Source organism: Ascaphus truei, chromosome 20 (assembly GCF_040206685.1).
Source record: "Ascaphus truei isolate aAscTru1 chromosome 20, aAscTru1.hap1, whole genome shotgun sequence".
NCBI classification, from domain to species: domain Eukaryota; kingdom Metazoa; phylum Chordata; class Amphibia; order Anura; family Ascaphidae; genus Ascaphus; species Ascaphus truei.
The window spans coordinates 17,967,856-17,982,635 of record NC_134502.1 but is presented as its reverse complement, the minus strand read 5'-3'; positions in this window follow the sequence as shown (position 1 = coordinate 17,982,635).

Here is a 14,780-nt window from a genome sequence, read left to right as displayed (position 1 = left end):
CTGCCTGCTGATTTCGTTTCCAAACGGTATCGTATTGCTTATATATATATATATATATATATATATAAAAATATAAGAAAAAAAAGCGCCAAATCCTAGTGCATTACTGTGCAAAAATCGATATATTTAATTCCCAAAAATCTCAATAAAAATGAACTCACAAACATAAAACAATTAAAAGCATTGTATGAGTAATACTCATGCTCCTAGGACCAGGAAACGCTGCTTTGCTGTTGAAGTCACTCCGTGGCTCCACTGGAACAGATTGCTGCCTCCGTTGTTCACTGCCTGCAGGAACTGACGAATCAGGCACTCCACGATGGTCTCTCCCCCGGTGCACACCAACCAGTTGCTTTTTAGTTCCCACCGGGGACGGTTGAAGTCGCGGACCAGCGGATGACGTCACGGGAACCGTTCTTAATACCGGATCGGTAAAGATACTCAGCAGTTCAATTGCAAGCGTTGAAAAGTCCACTGCACACCTTCCCTACGCGTTTCATCTGATTAACAGACTTCTTCAGGGTCCCCTGAAGAAGTCTGTTAATCAGATGAAACGCGTAGGGAAGGTGTGCAGTGGACTTTTCAACGCTTGCAATTGAACTGCTGAGTATCTTTACCGATCCGGTATTAAGAACGGTTCCCGTGACGTCATCCGCTGGTCCGCGACTTCAACCGTCCCCGGTGGGAACTAAAAAGCAACTGGTTGGTGTGCACCGGGGGAGAGACCATCGTGGAGTGCCTGATTCGTCAGTTCCTGCAGGCAGTGAACAACGGAGGCAGCAATCTGTTCCAGTGGAGCCACGGAGTGACTTCAACAGCAAAGCAGCGTTTCCTGGTCCTAGGAGCATGAGTATTACTCATACAATGCTTTTAATTGTTTTATGTTTGTGAGTTCATTTTTATTGAGATTTTTGGGAATTAAATATATCGATTTTTGCACAGTAATGCACTAGGATTTGGCGCTTTTTTTTCTTATATTTTTCTATGCAGGTGGAGAGGGAGGTCGTTGTGCCCTTTTAAGAAGCTGCCGGTTGATCCTAATAGTGCTTCTGTCACTCCCCAATTATTGGATCTATTTGTTGGACTCTAGAGGACTATCTGCAATTAGCAGATTAAGGCAAAGTTCACAGCACCACACATATTTTTTTGTATAATTGTATGTTTTAGCTTTTTTTATATCAGACATTCACAGTGCACTTTTGGTATATGAATTGATTTCACTATTCAGGATTTATTATAGTAGTATTCATTATATTGATTTATTAATAATTTGTTTATATATTTATGATTTTTAATCAGTTAATTCAATTTTATATATCCTATATTTCTGGTTTTCCACACACAAGCGCAGACCCTCATTGTATATATATATATATATATATATATATATTATATATATATATTATATATATATATATATATATATATATATATATATATATATATATATTATATTTATATGACACACACACACATATAGTTATACATATTTATTTATAATTTTAATTTATTTATAAAATGTTTTCCAGGAAGTAATACATTGAGCGTTACCTCACGTTTTCAAGTATGTCCTGGGCACAGAGTTATAATGACAAATACATGGTTACATTAAGTGAGCAGGGTTATACATTAAATATAACTACATTGCATGAGAGATAATATATGTTATAGGCGTATGAAACAGTTATAGACCAGATTAAAATGAGACAGCTTTAGTTTTGATAGAATGTAGACTGGTGGTGGCTGTGAGAGTCTCCGGTAGATTGTTCCAGTTTTGGGGTGCATGGTAAGAGAAGGAGGAACGTCCGGATACTTTGCTGAACCTTGGGACCATGAACAGTCTTTTGGAGTCTGATCTCAGGTGATAGGTACTGCATGTGCTGGGGGTGAGGAGCTTGTTCAGATAGACGGGTAGCTTGCCCAGAAAGTAATTGAAGGCAAAAAAGGAAAGATGAACTTTGCGCCTAGACTGAAGTGATGACCAATCTAGTTCTTTGAGCATTTCGCAGTGATGTGTGTTGTAGTTGAATTGGAGGACAAAACGGCATATTGAATTGTAGAGGGTATCAAGTTTGCTAAGGTGAGTTCCAGGTGCCGTGCCATATACTATGTCCCCATACATATATATTGTGGCAGGACGCCCTTGCGGCAGGGTCAGTAAGACATCAAACACGGTGTTAGTCTTAATTATAGGGATTTTATTAATCTACAAATATCACTAGAGAATGGGTACACCGTCCCTTTAAGGAAAAATAAACCATAAAATAAACACCTATGCCCTTTAAGGAAACTAACTAAACATTACTGCAGCCCTTTCTAACGGGGCCGCCAGCTAAGCTGGTTATCAGACCAAAAACCTATGCTGCAATACACCAGTCCAACAAGAATTATACAGTTCTTATGTAAAAGAAAGATATATAAGGTTCTTATCTGGCGTTGCAGGGGATTCCCTTGCTGGGTCTCTGTGTCACTCCTTCAACAAGCTGGGAATGCTGGTTCCAGGGAGCAGGCTGTGTCCAGTCCGTAGTAATCTTTATCCTCGGTGGGAGTCCCAGTTGGACCCTGCAGTCTTGCTTCCCGTAGTCCTAGTGTCCAGAACAACCAGGGTCCCTCCTGGTTGGCAGAAGCCTTTCTATCCTCCCGGGGAAAACTATCTAATTGTTTCTGGTAACTTCCTGCCTTTTAAACCCACTGTTCATTAAGGAGTGATGCCTGTTATGCATCTGCTACTAGCCTCTCCATGGATGTTGACATCTTGCATGTTGGAGAACACACATACTTCACTACACTCCAGAATACAGAGCCAGTGACTCCATCACATATCCTCCCCCCCCCCCAGCTCATTCCTACTAGGGGGAGATACCTGTGCACAATTACCGTGCACCAGTGTCAGAGACGTCCTCTCTTTCCGTCTTTTCCTTGTCTTCCAGTTGAAATCTTCCCTTCGGGGCAATTTCCAGGCCTTATGGTTTTGGAGACATAATTGCTTCTGTATGCACGCAGTCAACTTTGATAACTTCATCAGGATTTTCCATCCACTCTGTATTTGCAGGATCTGTCACCCACTTGGCTAAAACATCTTCTGTGGTGGCCTGGGTGTCTTCACTAGTTTGATAATCATCTGAACACAACAAATGAAATGGAGGATCTGGATTTTTAAATCCCAGATCAAGGAGTTCGTTCTCAGTAGTCCCAGGAGGGCACCTATCTGCTTCTGGAATAACAGCACTATCAAAATCAACTGTTTCTCCTTTCTCTTTGTCATCAGCGAGGGCACTTTCCATGGTCTCCTTCTGTGACCGACGTATCTCTTTTAGCTTTGGAATCTCTATTTCCAACTTCATCTGTTCGGACTCCAATTTAGCACTAAATGTCCGTTCCTTGTAACCCTTGCTCAGGTCTTGCAAAGCTCCTGCCAGCTTGCTTTGAATTCTGTCTGATGTCCACAATTTGTTTCTACTATCCTAGACTCGTGCCGTTTCGTGGTATCACTTAAAGAGCGTTCAAAACCAGCTATTTCAGTTTTCAGCTCTTGAAACTGTCCTTCTGCACTTCTTTTTCCACTCAGTGCAAAGTGGCTCTTTGTTCCTCTGTAGTTACATTTTTCTGTTAATCATTTAATTGATGATGCAAACCTCTGGACAAATGAAGGAGATCCTCTACAACTGACGTCTGAAAAGTCTCCATATAATTTCCCCTCATGTATGTGGGGTAGTGTAAGGGATGTGTGTAGAGGTTCATATAATGGAGACCGATTTGGGTGAAAATTATATCTTGGCTTTATTGAGCCTGTTCCTTTATCCCGGCAAAACATACAAAAACAACAAAATAACAAACCCCTATCCCTTGGAAAGGGCTAACTCAGGGGTGCGCAAACTATTCGTGCTGCGCCCACCCTGCCTACTCCCCCCGGTGCTCGCGCCCCCCCCCCTACCTTTCCGGTGTGCGGGGGCCAAGTGATGTTGCCATGGCGACGCGTCGCCAAAGATCTGCCTGGCAGCAGGTAAGTTACAGAGGCCTCACGCCTCCCCCGGCTTTTAATTTAAAGGCCGTGGGGAAAAGTGTGGGGCCCCTGTAACCGCCTGTGCCTCTCCAGCAAAATCTCCTGCCCAACCCTGGGGGTGCGCTCCCCGGTTTGCACACCGCCGGGCTAACTTTTCCAGACCCTATCTGCAGGACTGGAGGGATATTCCCATTACCAGCCTATCACCCCAAAGTCTTTGGTGGAACCTTAAGCAGGTGGCCCTCCATGTCAGTCTCTGGCAGGTTCTTGGGTCCACTGTGACCAGGAAATATAGGTCTCTGGGTGTCTAGATGTCTTGATCTCAGCACAGCCTTTGAGCTCAAGACAGTGTCTTTATGCAGACTTCTCTGCTCTCCTTTTGTCAGCCCAATTGTGAACTCAGGAATCCCCCTCCTGTTTCTCACATTAGGCTTTTCTAAGAGTTCTAATCAGCCAGGTGGAGTCTGGTTGTATTGTCTCTGTGCAATAAACCGGCACACTGCTGGATTTAGAGGCAGTTTCTCTCAAACAGTGATAAGTCCCTGTTACAGGTAGATTTTGGATTTATTTTCCAAACCTGAATCTTCTTTGCCTAAGAATGGACCAGGAGAATCACGGGGAAAAGTACTTGTTCATTAAACAAATCTGAAAGATCTTGGAGATTACACTGTGATAGAATATCCAAAAATGGATGTTGAGTGCACGGCAACAGAGAGCGAGGGTCAGTGTGATGAAATAATTTATTAGAACAAACATAATAAAAAAAAACGGAGGTCTCACAAAGACCTCCGTTTTTTATTATGTTTGTACTAATAAATAAATTTTTTCATCACACTGACCCTTGCCCGGTGTTGCTGTGCGCTGTACATCCATTTTTGGATACCTCTGGATTTCACAAACGGCCCCACGACCTCTTTGGGAGACACAGATCAGGGAGAAAAAAAGTGAGTATTGGGTCATATCATTACTATTGTCTAGGGACTATCCCAATCAGGCTATCAGGAGTGGATTTTTCCACACGCTCACCGTCTTCAGGGAAATATTGTCCCTTGTCTAATCCTTGGAGACTCCTCACTGCAAATCATAAATATAAATTGTGAAGGTTATATCCCCTGTATTTCCTGTGTGTCCACTTTTTGAATAGTAACATAAATAATACAACTATGGGATCCAGTACTGAGCACCATTAGCACTGCTTTTTGCAAGACTCGATGTAATAGAATAGTTTGAGATGTTCATAACATTATAGTCCTCTATTCTCAGTATCTTCTTCCCCTTGGCTGGTACCGACCAGCGGTCTCCTCTTCCTACCGCGTCGGTCTCCTCTTCCTACCGCGTCGGTCTCCTCTTCCTACCGCGTCGGTCTCTTCTTCCTACCGCGTCGGTCTCCTCTTCCTACCGCGTCGGTCTCCTCTTCCTACCGCGTCTCGCTCTGAATCGTTTTTTGCCCGTCGCCTGGTGGTATATTCCATGCCTCTATTCCAATAGGTACGTCTAGGGGTGGTGATTCTCATCATTAGAGGAGACAATTGTGTTCACTCCCATAGAAGGATCAAAAGATTCATGGTCAGATCAATCAGAATCTATGTTGTAGTTATCCCTCTGGGGTTTTGTTCGGAATGGATATCGCTGGTCACTGTGTCTTTTGTTTTGGGATGATTTGGTAAATGCTGGCTTCTGCCATACATATATTTATTGGCGTTCATAGTCCACTCTATCCTTTTCCTATTTATTTTGTTTGGTGATCACGATGTTCTTCTCTAGGTTGTTCACATGTTGTGCCAATTTAGAATCCAGTTATCGATGTGTACCAGCCATGGAACAGTAGTTTCTCTTGTAATTCTTTAACTTCTTTCTCTGCCACTAATTTCTCTTTCTTTTTGTGTTGGGTGATCAGATCTATTCATTTAAATGACCAATTATCCAAAATGACTCTCCACTGGCGTTCAAACTCACGGTCTTCGAAACCCAAGGTAGATGCTTTTGTCAGGCTTGGACTTCTCGGTATGCGGTGGCTTTTGGTATAGTTCTCAAGTGATGTCCCGCCAACTACGTAGATCCTGTGATATCAATTTTTTTTCTAGGCGGAAGAAATGCATTTTGAAATCCTGTGAATCCTCACCACGCAGTTCTTTGTCTTCATCAAATACTGAATCCGCCCTCTTGTTTCTCACGGAGGTATTGAAACAGTTAAATGCAAAGTGTGATTCAAAGGGAGAAGGGGTGGCTCAGTGAGTAAAGACACTGACAGGCACTGAGTTTGAAGCAGGGGAACCTGGTTCAATTCCCGGTGTCAGCTCCTTGTGACCTTGGGCAAGTCACTTTATCTACCTTTGCTTCAGAAACCAAAAACATAGATTGTAAGCTCTATGGGACAGGAACTTGTGCCTGCAAAATGTCTCTGTAAAGCGCTACGTAAAACTAGTACTGCTATACAAGAACATGCTATTAAATTATTCTGTGTCCAAAGAGGAATCCATGTTGCAATAACGACAATCTTCCACGGTGACTCGGCACCATGCAATAAAAAAATATAAATGTATGTATATATATATATAATATGTAGATTAACACTCCACTCTTGAGCTGCTTACAAGCAAAAAGGTATACAACAAAGAAACACGCTGTCTTGTGCTCGAAAGATGCCACGTTGGGTTCCTTTTGAAGCTCAAAAAAACGATGAGTTAAATCATGGTGAAATCTTCCAGAAAACGCAGCTACCCAAGTCCTATGAGGCCAGTAAGGTAATAAGTTTACCTCCTGTATCGTCACCTGCAATCGATAAGGGAGTAGATCAAGTAAAGCAGAGTAGATTTCTGTCGCAGGAATGCGCACACACATGGTGGAGCAGAACATGATAAATAGCTGCATGACGATTTGATCCCACGAGGGCGTAGAGTTCAAGTATTTCCCTCCTCTGAATTTCTTGAGATTGATCAGGTCGAAGGGGGGAAGGCAATTCTTAACACATGTTTGTCTGAACTCATGAAGGTATTCATTCAACACGATGAGCCTACCCTGTCAGATTTTAATGGGAACATAGAAACGATTTAAACTGGATTGGAACCAGTCGCTGTTACACAACTAGAATTTGATTTGGTGACATCTGAGCAGGACATGGTTTCTTTTAAGAAAAATATTCATTTAGGAGAGATCTAGTGGACTTCCCATTCTGGAGTTGTTTATAAGTGGAATACGATTTAAAAAAAACAAAAAACAATAAAAGATCAGCGAGATCAATCAATTCTACTCAATATGTATCATCAGGTGTCAATATTTCAGATATTGATTCTTCTGAGGGTGATATGCAAAATCAAAATATGAGAGATATCGAGAGTCCTTTTTCATAGAGAGAATGCCTCTACAAGCCAAGGAACGTCGGATGAGACAGGGACGTTAGATGCCTAGGGATTGCTGGGTTTGCCGAAAAGGGAGAACAGTGGTGCGTAGCTATAGCCTGGGAAAAGCTTGGGGGGGGCCGCTCTATCGCATAGTTGTCCCCGACTGCACAAATCTGACGATCTACTCACCGACTGCGCATGCGCAATCAGCACTTGCCGGCTGCTCTTGCGCTGTGTGATCGCCGTTGGCCGGTAACTCATGCGCATGCGCGACCGGCAAGCTCCAATCGTGCATGCGCAGGAGCAGCCGGCCGAGGGAATAAGGGACACTTTAGCTAACTGAAAAATAAATGAGGTGACCCTTCATTCTGACTCAAGTAGTTAAACATTTAAACTAGACTGTATACAATGAGAACCCCCCCCCCCCTCCTCATCATCCTAGGAACCTGAACATAGAAGCTTCTATAGCTCTATTAATACCCTTTTGTGATGTAACCCTGAATACAGAGTGGCACCTCCTGGAGCAGCAATGACTTCAACTAAGCGTTTCCTGTAACTGCCGGTCAGTCTCTCACATCGGTTTTGAGGAATTTTGGCCCATTCCTCCTTAAAGAACTGCTTCAACAGTGACATTTGAGGGCTTCCTTGCACGGACAGCTCGCTTCAGGTCCTGCCACAACATTTCGATGCGGTTTAGGTCCGGACTTTGACTTGGTCATTCTAAAACGCGGAATTTCATCTTCTGCAGCCATTCTTTTGTAGATCTGCTTGTATGTTTAGGATCATTGTCTTGCTGTATAACTGACTATCGCTTCAGCTCACAGACAGATGGCCTGATAGTCTCTTCTAGAATCTTCTCATACAATGCAGAATTCGTAGCTGTGTCAATGATGGCAAGTCATCCAGGTCCTGAGGCAGCAAAGAAGCCCCAAACCATCACACTCCCTCCCCCATACTTGATGTTTGGGATGAGGTTCTTCTGTTTGAACACAGTTTGGGTTTTCGCCAAACATAACGTTTCTCATTGAGGCCAAAAAGTTCTACCTTTGACTCCTCTGTCCAGAGAACATGGTTCCAGAAGTCTTGTGGATCATCTATGTGCTCTTTTGCGCGCTTTAGATGGGCAGAAATTTTCTTTTTATAAAGCAGTGGTTTCCTCCTGCTATCCTCCCATGAACACCATTCTTGTTCAGTCTTTTTCTGTTAGTTGAGTCATGAACACACATGAAATTGTGGTGTTATTGACAGTGAGGGAGAGTTTGTGTGTAGGGTGGGCAGTGGAAGGGGGAAATAGTATTAATTCTGTTGACATGTTAAGCCTCAGGTAATGGTGAGACATCCCGGAGGAGATTGCAGAGAGGCATTTGACCATGGGACAGGAGAGAGGGGGGAGGTCAGGGGAGGAGTTTGCCAAGAAAAGATGTGAAGAGTGAGAAGGACAGAGCCTTGTGTGACCCCCAACAGAGAGTGGGAGGTAAGATGAGGAGGCACAAGAGAAGGAAACACTGAAGGTGCAGGTGGATAGGAAGGATGTGAACCAGGAGAAGGCCACGTCACGGAGGCCAGTAGAGTGGAGAGTGTCCTGGAGAAGGGGGTTAACAACAGTGTCGAAGGCAGCAGAGAGATCCAGGAGAATTAGTTAGGAGAAGTGACCCTTAGACTTAGTTGTGAATAGCTCATTCAACACCTTTTTTTTTTTAAATAGTTTTTTTTTTTTAAACATGACATTTTTATTAAATTTAGCAAAATTATACAGAAATACAACTTCAATATAGGGAGGGTTATCGGGGGGGACAGGGAGGGGAAGGGTACAAAAATAAAAGGGGGGGGGGGGGTAGGGAGGGGAACAGCCTCTTGGGGCAGAAACAGTTACATAGTACATTTCCGTATAACAACACTTACTACATTGCATATAGAGATAAAATATCTGAGGCAACCTTTATCACAGAGCATCTCTAGATAAACTACCGTGGTAATGAGAAATATATGATTCTTAAATTGAAATGCAATATAACTTTGAAGCGCATGCTGGGGGTAACAGCCGGGTTATCAGCTGAATTTGAGAAAGAGAAGGACTTGTGGTACTATAGGCTCAAGGAGCTTTGGGATACGTTTCGGTTTCCTATAAACAGTATCAAGGGTAGCAATACCTTTTGAAACTTATCATATGTATCGTTCAATAAGCTTGTGAGCTTTTCCATTGTACATATGAACCAAACCTTATTTCTAATTTGCGGTAATGATGGGAGTTTGTCCGGTTTCCAAAGACCTGCCAGGGCACACCTTGCCGCGGTGATAATGTGGGTTATTAGCTTATTCTTCGCCCTTGTGTAACTCTGGAGTGATTTGTTTAACAAAAACAGCCATGGGTCTAGGGGGATATCCCTGCCCAAAATCTGACTGATCCAGGAACTCGCTTGCGTCCAAAGGGTTTGTACGCAAGGACATGACCACCACATATGCAGAAAAGACGCTACCTCGCCACAGCCTTTAGGACAAAGAGGGGAGTAACCCGGTACATATTTAGCAATATTTTCTGGCGTATTATACCAACGTGTCATTACTTTATATGCATTTTCCCGGATGGTTGAACAGATTGAGCTCTTGGCTACCCCTTCGAAAATATCTTCCCATTCCTCCTCCAACACCTCGCCTAGATCAGCTTCCCATTTTTCCATAAATTTGAGTTTAATTTGGTCTTCGACCGGTAGGGCAAATTGGCCGTATAGTGTCGATACCAGCTTCTCTTGTGAGTCGGCTTCTAGGCAGAGTCTCCCGAACCGGGAGACGGGGCTAGTGGGTTTAACTTTGGCAAAAAAAGCTTTTCATTGAAGGTAGCGAAAAATTTCTCCTGATGGGATCCCCTTTTTATTAACCAGCTCCTCAAAGTGCGTCACCTTGAGATCGTGGCTAATATCAAAAAGTCTACATATGTTTGCCTGTCGCCATAACCCAAAAGATTGTCTGGGCAGTCCCGGAATAAAATCCCTATTTCCGAAAAAAGGAGTCATTAGGGAGTCCGGGTTACTAAGCTTATATTTGAATTTAAGTCTATCCCACAGTTTGAGAGAGTGTGTGATCGATGGCAAGACCGGGTGTTCCTAAAGACCTTTCCGGTTGGGGTAGGATATACTAGATGTGGCTCAAATAAATAAGCTTATCCAAAGAACCCACGTGTGTGGTTGCATGTACCCTGCAACATATGGTGTGAGAAGTGGGATTTTGAAAGGCCCCTGCAGTTAAAGGGCCACACACACACACAAGAATGAGAAAAATTGAAGAATTTTTTTAAGAGTTTCTGTGCAAGCAGACCAGACAGCAGGGACAGTTAATGTAGGAGCAGGCCCGGCTACAAGCAGAGAGAGATGAAAGACTTTTGCAGCAGCAAACCCAGCTCCTAACCCAGCAGCAGGCAACACAGAAGGAGCGGATGGTCAAGCTGCTGACCCAATTCCAGGGGTCTGCCAGTCCAGAACTTGCAAACAAACTCCCGGTACTCCTGAGGAAAATGGCTCCGAACGAGGATCCAGAGGCTTTTTTACTGACATTTTAAAGGGTTGCCGAAGCTCAGGGCTGGGCTGCAGATCGCTGGGCAACTGCTTTGGCCCCGCTCCTCATAGGAGAAGCCCAGGCCTCATATCAGGGCCTCCCTGCAGATCAGGTAATGGACTACCGACAAGTGAAAGCCGCCATACTGGATCGCTTAGGTCTGACCCCAGAGACCTACCGGCAGCAGTTCCAGAGCATAAAGTACACCACTAAGATGAGACCCCGGGTCCTCGCTCAGCGGTTATTGGACTTGTGTATGCGCTGGATACAACCCGAGGAGTGCACTAAGGAGGCAATTCTTGAGCAGGTAGTTTAGGAAAAATTCCTACAAATAATACCCCTTTCCGAACGCTCGTGGGTAAAACGCCATGCTGCTGAAACTCTAACTTCGGCGGTCCGACTCGTGGAGAACTTCCTTGGGGCTGAGGAGCAGGCGAGTGTCCTGGACCCGATGGATCAGACTCCACCGGCACCTGCGGACGCCCAAAGAGGGAGGTTGGATCAACGGGGATCCTACGGCCCATCCACGCGCAACCGCCAAGTCCAAAGGAAGGAGCAGTCGTTCCAGCAAGGGCGGAGTCCAAATGCTTGTCCTCGCCGAGACCCTCATCTACTTCCTGATGTCGGCTTGTCGCAAAATGAGAGGAGCTTCCGAGGACGTCACCCACAGGACCCACCAGATGCCTGGTCTCCAGTGTCCGGTCCAGCAGAGCGCTATCCACGGCCCCCTCCTACGAGGGAACCCTCTCCATGTTCCACCCGCGGAGAACAAGGCCACCGGCATGTGGACTGTCCACGGATGGAATGTTCATTCGGCAGGACCGTTGCCTCGGCCTCCACTGGAGAAAACTACAAGCCCTGGCTACTTCCAGCCCAGGTTGGGGGAAAAACCATCCAGGTCCTTGTCGATTCGGGCTCTGGGAAAACTCTGGTCTTCCAGGGACTGTTACCACCTAACGTGTGTTCTTTTGACTCTCCATGGAACATAGAATGTATCCTCGGCGATGTAAGACGATATCCGACGGACAAAATCCGGCTACAGGTAAAGGATCAGGAGGCCTACCTCGAAGTAGGAGTCGCTCCTTGGCTCCCTGCCCTCGTTGTGCTCGGCCTGGACTGGCCTTTCTTTTCTGACCTAATGGCCCCAGTCTCTCACGAGGAGACTTATTCTGTGGCTCAGGAGAACCCTGGCAAACTGTTCCCCTTCTCGACAGACCTTTTCACCTGCCGACACCGGGTTCCAAAGACTCGGAAGCAAAGACGCTCTGACAAACAGGACTGGTTGCAGAAATATGGGTCTCAAGGTGACCATTCTAGTAGCCAGAGGTCACAAGTGATTGCTGGGGATGGCCAGAGGGAGGGGGATATGGGCCCTGGAGATTTACCAGAACTTTACCTCCCTGACTTTCGCCAGAGGCAAAAGGAAGACCCAATCCTTGCTAGACAGTATGACAAGGTGGTAAAAATTGATGAGCAGATTGTAAATGCACAGGGGGTGATAGTTTTCCCCCATTTTGAATTATCAAATGATATCCTGTATAGGATGAATAGGCAGACACAAACAGGGGAGGTCACCAGACAGATTGGTTCCCAAGGCGTTTGTTAAATCTGTGTTCACTCTAGCCCATACTGTCCCTTGGGGTGGTCACCTGGGCAGGGATAAAACATTGGACCGTATTTCGTCCCGATTCTATTGGCCAGGGATGCATAGTGATATTGCTAAGTTATGTGCGGCATGTCCGGAGTGCCAGCTAACTAGTCCAAAGGGACAAAAACCAGCCCCTTTGGTTCCTCTACCCTTGGTGTCAGTTCCCTTTGAAAGGATTGGGGTAGACTTGGTAGGACCTCTAGAACCTTCTGCGAAAGGACACAGGTTTATTCTTGTAATAGTTGACTATGCAACAAGGTATCCTGAGGCGTTCCCCCTGAGAACAGCAACGGCGAGGCAAGTAGCCAACAAGTTGTTGGAGCTGTTCTCACGGGTTGGACTTCCCCAGGTTATGTTGACAGACAAGGGTACAAATTTTATGGCTAAACTGATGCAGGATGTCTTAAAATTACTAGAGGTCAAGTCGGTTCGGACATCGGTCTACCATCCACAGACTGACGGATTGGTGGAAAGATTTAACCGAACTCTAAAAGGGATGCTGAGAAAATTTGTAGATTCAGAGAAGAGAGCCTGGGATGAACTTCTCCCTTTTCTGCTGTTTGCAATGCGAGAAGTTCCCCAGGCCTCCACGGGATTCTCTCCATTTGAACTGCTGTATGGCCGCCAACCCCGGGGTATCCTAGACCTCCTAAAGGAGTCCTGGGAGGAACAGCGGTCCCCTTCTAAGAATTCCCTGCAATATGTAATAGACCTTAGGAAGCGCCTAGATGTGGTCGGCCATTTTGCTAGGGAGAATCTTAGATCAGCCCAGGACAGTCAGGAGAGACATTACAATCAGAATGCTCGTATGAGAGTGTTTCACCCAGGAGATCAGGTTGTTGTTGTTACCCAGTTGTGAGAGCAAACTCCTAGCCAAATGGCAGGGCCCATTCGAAGTACTCTGCCGCACAACTGATGTGGATTACGAGATCGCTCAACCAGGGTCCAGAAAGGGTAAACAAATTTACCATGTGAACTTGCTGAAACCCTGGAAGATGCAGCGCTCTCTATTCATCCACTCGGTGGAGGAGGAAACGGATTTGGGTCCTCAGCCCCCACGGGAGAACATTGTGGGTGACGATAAAATCCCAATGGGTAGACAGTTGTCCTCTGAACAAAAAGGGGACTTGTTAGAAATAATTACACAATTCCATGATGTTTTTTCTGATTTGCCAGGGCAAACTAATTTAATTTCACATGTGATCGAGACAGCACATGGGGTAAAAGTACGTTCCCGTCCTTATAGGTTGCCTTAGAGTCGTAGGGCCCTGGTAGAGAAGGAGGTACAAGAAATGTTACACTTAGGAGTGATTGAGGAATCATGCAGTGAGTGGTGTAGTCCACTAGTTATGGTCCCTAAACCCGATGGGAAGGTAAGATTTTGTGTGGACCTCCGAAAGGTCAATGCGGTATCCAAGTTTGACGCATATCCGATGCCAAAGGTGGACGAGTTAATTGACGCCCTTGGTAACGCAGAATATATATCCACGCTGGACTTAACAAAAGGATACTGGCAAATACCCTTAGAGGAAAAGTCCATGTGCAAAACAGCCTTTGCCACTCCCATGGGTTTATACCAGTTTGTGACAATGCCATTTGGACTGCATGGAGCCCCAGCCACATGTCAGAGACTCGTGGATAAGGTGCTGAGACCCCATAGGGCTTATGCCGCAGCCTACCTAGATGACATTGTCATTTATAGTAAACACTGGCGGGCCCATCTAAATAGGCTGAAAGCGGTCCTCAAATCTCTAAGAGAGGCAGGTCTCACAGCTAACCCTAAGAAATGTGCCTTAGGTAAGGCATAAACCAAATACTTAGGGTATGCAGTGGGAGGTGGAAAAGTAAGGCCACTAGCCGACAAGGTAGTTGCCCTGAAAGAAGTTCCGACCCCCCAAACAAAAATGCAGGTATGCTCTCTGCTTGGTTTAGCAGGGTACTACTGGCGGTTCATCCCCAACTACTCGGAAGTTGCAGCCCCATTAACGGACTTCACAAAAAAGTGTGCCCCTACACAAGTGGTATAGTCAAGGGAGTGTCAGAGAGCCTTCGAGGACATAAAAAGGTGTCTATCAGAGAGTCCCGTCCTTAGAAGCCCAGACTTCAACAGGCCTTTTGTAGTGCAAACCGATGCATCAGAGATAGGGCTAGGGGCAGTGTTGTCACAACAGTTTGAGGGAGTGGAACATCCGATCCTTTTTCTGAGTAGGAAATTGTTCCCGAGGAAAAAAAACTTCTC